A 7,069-nucleotide genomic window follows, 5' to 3' on the forward strand; every position below is an offset into this window, starting at 1 on the left:
TCTGGAATTTATGCTTTTAAAGGCTGTTAAAACATTTCCTGTTGCTGTTGGGCTATATGGTAAATTAAAATCCCAGAGTATATCCATTATGTGTGCCCATTTTTTTGCATTACATTCTCTGTAAAATGAGATCCCTGATCTGAAATAATTAGCACAGAGGTCCTATGCTGTGCAATCCAAGCCCACCGTGTATAAATGGTTGTGACCTGATTTGGCTTGTCACATGCCCTGGTGCTCCCCAGACCTATACATACATCTACTATATTGCATGCATATTGATTTTGGAAAGAAGATAAAGGGCCAATAAAATAAATCTGAATAGCATAATTAAATATTTCAGGCTTGGAGATATCACTAGGTGGGTTATGCCTAAACCTCAACTCAGTTCCAGGACAGTCCTTGCACCAGGCAATTGTTCTTTTGCATTCATGCCAAGTTGCTGGTAGATTTGTGCATTGCATCCAGATAAACACAGTATGTGTACCCAAGTGTTCCACAATCTTATGTAGCTTTGTTAACTCCTCTCTACTAATTGGTGCCTCATTTTCCTATACTATCTTCCATTGCCTAAGACATTTAAAGGTCATATGCAGATCTCTGCTATCTATAATCTGCCGTGGAGCTTTATTTGTAATCCTTAAAGTCACAGTTTGAGCTAACTGGTCTGCTTTATTGTTATGAATACTAGATTGACATGTGCAATGATTGGGCTGTTGTTATATCCCTGTGGGACTGCCTCTTATTTTGCAGCATAGCTGTGCATGGGAGGGGGGTCCTGTGTGTTCCCCTGGTTACCCCATGATGTGTCTCAGGGGCAACCATGGTCCTTGTCTGTTGAGCCTGTTTGATAACATAGGCCTTGCTCTCCTCCTCTCAGGGGTGATGACCCCCAAATGGCCTGATGTTCTTGAAGACCCCTTGGGGAATATTGCATCCCCAAGGTCCCTGTTCACTTTTTTCTCTCATGCATTTACAGGGCACTAGATTGTACCAGGGACATTTACATGGTTGGGGCACCACTTGTGCCATTAGATTGCACTCTTGGACCATAAAGGTGGCTTTTGCCTGAGTATGTTTAGCAGTTAAAGTCACCACCTTATTAGTTTCTAGCTCTCTTGTTTGTTTAAAGAATTCAATAGCAATAGCTATAGCTATAATCTGGCATAGAGCCAGGGCTGTAGACAGGGTTATCTTCATATGTTGAAGTGCCTCTTTTATCGCTATTTTCTTCATGCATGGCATGATTGGTGCCACTTGTGGGGTAATTATCCCCATGTTATAAATTGTGTATAAAATCCCTGACTTGCTACATAGCTTCCTGCATGATCCTCCACTGCCCCTCAGCCTCAAAGGCTGCAAAATCTAATTTGGAGAAGTCATGGACCCAAACAAATGCTATCGAAGCAAATAACAAGTGCTGATCCCAGCTGCACTCCTCAAGGATTATGCTAAAATGTTCGTGAATATGTGGATTTTCCACTATGCCGGCTACACATCTCATCTGATGTCCGAATTAAACATGTCACCACCTTTTCCCCAAATTCTAGTTACATAAGTAACATCTTTTTCTGCCCTTTGAACAAACTCTTGTCTATATGTTTGTAATTCCATTCTCATTAGAGTTCTCATTTCCACTCTTTGTTTTACTTCACTCATAGTCCTTTAGAGGCTTTATGGGGAGGCTTTACCATGTTTTGGGTTGAAATTGGTAGGCTAGCAGTGGTTGTTTGTGCCCCTTCCCATTCTTCAATGGCATCCTTCAAGAATGGGTTGTTTATACATCTCTCTAACACTTGTCTGACCATTCTTTTTTCTTTCATTCTGTCTTCTTCAATATCATTTATCATTTTACACAAAATGGTGGGTATTTCCGTTTTCTTAGCTCAAGTTATGATTGTTTCTACAACTTCTGGATTGTGGAATTTCTCTCTTAGTCCCTTTCTCATACCTTTATAGTTTTCTTTAATTTTTTTCTGTTTTTCTCCATTCTGGTTGTGGCTTAAGCTCCTTCCTCTCTGTACATCTTCACCTCCACCATTCCTTAAGGTGGTACATTTTATGGCACGACTAAATGAGAATTTTACATACTTCTTTCCGAAGTACCAGCTATAGGAATTTGCACGTTTTACTTCTGAAGTTAGAGTTTCCAATTTTTTTTTTTTTTTTCAGCCAATCTGAATATTCTTTTAGCAACCCAATTTCCCCTATGGTAATTCCTTGTGCCTGAGTTCCATGGGACCACTCCAGCTACCTGGTCTTAGTAGGATTAAGCCTATGCCATTGTAGGAGTCTGGCCTCTCATCCGGGGTGGTCCTGCATCCATCTGTTCTTAGGATGGTTAAGCCTGTGCCATCATGGCATCCAGATACTTCGCTGTGTGGCACTCATGACTGCTTCCCTTTAAGTGACCTACATTGTTTCCACATGGATGCCAGCACTTTATTTTAGGACTACAGAGACATTTCTGGCTCACTGATGCTTGTGGATTTGGAGGGCTGCAACAGAGGGTCAACAAGTATCCCCTGCAGAAAACTGCCTATTGCAGGAGTAGTGGTTTGCCTCATGCCAAATGCACTACGAGAAGCATATACTTTAGCTCCACCTTAATTTGTGTCCTCTAGTGAAGAGGCAGATTATGTTAATTGCCACACTTTATTCACTCTTCACACCTGTTAATTGGGCATGTTCTTTCTTCTTTTGTCCTCTCAATTGCAGCCTAGCCCTGAGGCAGCTTCAGGCCCTTGGGTGGAGTCTGGTTCAGTCCTCCTCTGCTCTGTTCCCAATTTCAGCAGAGGCTGAACCACCCAGAGGCTGTTCCTTCTCCTTACTGCGGGTATCAACACAAAGAGGAATGTAGAGTCTGTTTCTCTGAGTTGAGTGGCAGGGTTCTGAGCTTTTGCTGGGGTGTTTATACCCATTTTTTTCCTCAGTCACTCTACCTGCTGATAGCCATCTTAGGGTTAGCTCATTCACATATTGCTGTGCAAATGGTCTCAGATCATGGTCTCTGGTTGCCATGGTGATGTCATCATTGCTATAGGAGTGCTTCCAGTTTTTGCTTACTATTACTAGTGCAGTTTGCCTTTCCCCTTTATTTAACAATGGATTCTTTAGATTAAAAAATGTAAAACATCAGTACATATTCAAGGTATCACTTTTTGGTTTTTTTTTTTGGTTTTTCGAGGTAGGGTTTCACTCTGGCTCAGGCAGACCTGGAATTCACTATGTCTCAGGATGGCCTCGAACTCTCGGCGATCCTCCTACCTCTGCCTCCCAAGTGCTGGGATTAAAGGCGTGCGCCACCACGCCTGGCTTCAAGGTATCACTTAATTATTTAATGAGTTGTAATTTTTGTGCTACATTAAGAAATTTTTACAATCACAAACTCACAAAGGTTTATGTTCTATATTTTCATCTATAAGTTTTATAGTTTATGCTTTACATTTCAATGTAGTATATTTTCAGTGCCATCTATGATATAAATCATAGTTAATTTTAATCTGTAACTTTTCTAACATAGTTTGCAAACATAACCCTTTCAGCACTGAAGTATTTGTAGGTCCATTTCTGAACTCTTTGTAATGTATATACTTACTAGTTTATGATAATGGTAAGAAAACATTTTCTTACTCTTAATACTGAAAATTGCTAGCATTCCATAGTTTGTTTTTGTATTATAGTTTCTTTTGATTTTTGTATGAATAATAGAAATACTTTAGAACTTTCTTTACAAGTTGGTGATATTTTTATTTATCAGGTTTGTGTTGAAGCTAACCATCTTGGACCAACTGATAACTTTTTTTTTTTTCCAGCAAGGGCATCAACACAAAATTTATTGAGATTATTTACTAAGCAATCCACATACATTGAATATCACTGGATGGAAGTAACAATTTAAAAAATATAGCAAGACTCATGTGAGGATATTTCAAAAAACAAAACTTTCTAGTGACTGTATCTTTAACAAATGGAATGACAAAACTAGTGAAGTCAGATGTATCTCAATCAACTTCAAAATTCAATATTTTCCACATGTTTTTCTACTTAAAAGTGAACAAAAGCAAGGTCTCATAACTTAGTAATTATGGTGTCCTTCTGTTGGCAAATGCCACAGAGAGATATTTGATGAAAGAAGCAAAACACCTAGCACCATGGTCTTGTGAAAACATGAAGGGTGTTCTCATGATCAATGGGATAAATATTTACATTCCCATGGGACAGACTTCTTCACTGGCATGAAAGGAATGATCTCAAAACATGGGTCTCTGCTCTTGCTTCATCTGTAGTTGTGGGTTAAACCGCCAGCAAAGCCTTCACCCCTCAGTACTGACAGTCTGAATATCAGATAAAAATTTATTACAATCTCTTTCAAGAAAATGGGGGAGTATCAATACTGATTTTCATGGCTAATATATTACAGTATGAAAGGATATTTTGTTTTTTAATAGTATGTTGCAAATTTTCTCACCAGTAAGTGAATTTCATAATATATAGAAATAAATGTATTACACAAGTGTCCATTAACTTATTCTTAGTATTCCTGATGACTATAAATATAAAATGTGAGTATACAAAGACAAAATTCTACACCCTGTTTAACCCTGTGTACCAAACAGTAGTAACTGCTGGGAGTGAGAAACACTTAAAGAAATCTATTCTTAGGAACCTTAAATACCATTCAGCTTTAGGGACAGAGGAGGAAAGAAAGAACAAACAAAACAAAACCAATATCTCAAAGATAATTTTTAAAGGAAAAATACATATAAAAGAAAATTGTTTGGACATTCAGACTTTATTGAACAAAGTAGCCAGGAAGGGAATTCAACATTTATAAGATATATTTATTATTTGTTTTTCTGACCAAGATGCAATGAATATTAAATCTTTTTAAACAAATAACTATGAAAAAAGTATTTCAGAAAATAAAATGCAAATGTGAAAATTAATCATTAGATTGCTCTTTCTAATTTATTCTAACTATATGTGTAATCTAGAAAACAAAACAGAGCAAAACAAAAATCCCTTGAAGTATGATTAAAATGAGAAGTGAGCCACATTAACACAAATCTAGCGTACACATGTCAAGGTTCTCTTGCTAGGAATTTTGTTAACATCAGTTAACGATGAATAGCACTGTGTGTGGAGCACAAGGACGCGATGTGAATGTGATCCTGGCCCCAGATTCTGTCCAAAGAATGCTGGCAATTCTTCCAGGTTCTGAACCCCTCCAACTCCAGCCCAAACCTTGGAAGCAGACTTGCATACAACTTTCAGATAACTTTGCACAAGCTGTAATATATCAAAACCCTGGTTTCCCTTTTCCTACAGAAAATGGTCAGTTACTTGATAAATACTGAAACATTGCAAGGAATCCAATTTATAAGTGTGTTTACTAAGCACCTTGTGTAGGACCTGACTACATAAAAAACTCTTTTAAATTTGGTCCACAAATTCACTCAATAGTTTGGAAATTTAAAATCTGCAGCAAAAGAAACAGTGGCAATCTCTAATCTGAATATGTTATAAATACTAAAAAAAAAAATACATGCATTCTAAAAAATATCACTCACAGAAGGCACAAACTATAAGAGGGATGGTCTTTTTAATAAAAAACAAAGAGCTAGCTGATACTCTTCTCTGTCTCATGAGCACCGTGATAATAAGAAGGAAGCTGACCCTGGACTCACTGTCAACACTCATAAACAAACATTAAAAAGTAAAATAAATGTAATTTATCTTAGTGTGTATTTTCTAGTCATTAATTGAGATAAACTTTTGAAAGATTAAAACTGTCTTAAAAGGGGGCTGTGATAGCAGCTCCCAAATCAATATTCACAACTTCATCAAAAACTTCATGAATAGACTTAGAAGCATCTATTTTCTTGACTTTCCCCATTTCTTCATATAAATCAATAATAGGTTTTTGTCAGAGACCATGACCTGACCACCCTAGGACAAAAGAAGAACTAGCAGCCCTCATATGGCCCCTACCCGCCGACAAACAACAGCTCCAGAAAAATGTCACAAGACGTTCCATTCCAAGATGTTCCAGAAAGATTACGGCCAGGTGGCCCTACTTCCTTGTGCCCCCTGCTTGACCCCCCTGCCTGCTGACTGATTATAAAAAGGCTAAAAAATCCGACATTAAACGAGAACTTGACAAAACTTCCTCTTGGTCTCCTTCTTCTTTCCCACCCGTTCTTTCAGGTTGCAGCCCTCCTCAACCACCCCGCGTAACATTGGCCCGCAGGTTGGAGGCAGGTTTTCTTAACTGAAGATAAGTCTGAATTCTTATTTCAAGCTTTCTCTGTTGTCATCATCCTTCCCTCTAATCTTTCCCCTCTCAAGACATCAATCAATACAGATCTAATTATGACAGTCAGAAAACAAAATGAAAGATTCATCTGCCTTTCCATCCATGGTCTTGTTCCAACCTTCAAGATTGTCTTTATTTCTTGGAAATTCATCAATCAAGAATTTATTCTTCTGAACACTAGCAGCCATTGTTTGGTCCATTTCCCTCTTTAATAAGTTGATGGTTATCTCAACTGGCACAATCTTTCCTTCTTTAATGTACTTCTCAATAAGCTCACCAAACTGTGAATCTGGGTTCTTCCTCTCATCACGAATAAGCTCTCCTGCAAAGAGGTGTGTGTAGCTATATTTCTCCACCATGCATCCAAGGACAAACACGACCAGAGGCTTCATGAGGAGGCGAGGCCCGCAGGTCGGCAAGGAGAAGCTCGGGTCCAGGACTCACAGCCCGACTAATATCTTAATAATATTGGACCATCTCTCCAACCCACAAGCACCTTTTAATCCATACTTTTATGATAGCTTATTTATTTATTTATTTATTTTTTAATTTATTTATTTGAGAGCGACAAACACAGAGAGAAAGACAGATAGAGGGAGAGAGAGAGAGAATGGGCAGGCCAGGGCATCCAGCCTCTGCAAACGAACTCCAGACACGTGCGCCCCCTTGTGCATCTGGCTAACGTGGGACCTGGGGAACCGAGCATTGAACTGGGGTCCTTAGGCTTCACAGGCAAGCGCTTAACCGCTAAGC

General features: G+C 38.6%; 1 pseudogene; it reads right to left on the bottom strand.

Annotated features, from left to right (window-relative positions):
• Positions 1-1,999: 1,999 nt before the first annotated feature.
• On the bottom strand, positions 2,000-6,708 carry LOC101608210 (annotated as a pseudogene).
• Positions 6,709-7,069: the final 361 nt, after the last annotated feature.

This window comes from Jaculus jaculus, chromosome 1, assembly GCF_020740685.1.
Source record: "Jaculus jaculus isolate mJacJac1 chromosome 1, mJacJac1.mat.Y.cur, whole genome shotgun sequence".
Lineage (NCBI taxonomy): Eukaryota > Metazoa > Chordata > Mammalia > Rodentia > Dipodidae > Jaculus > Jaculus jaculus.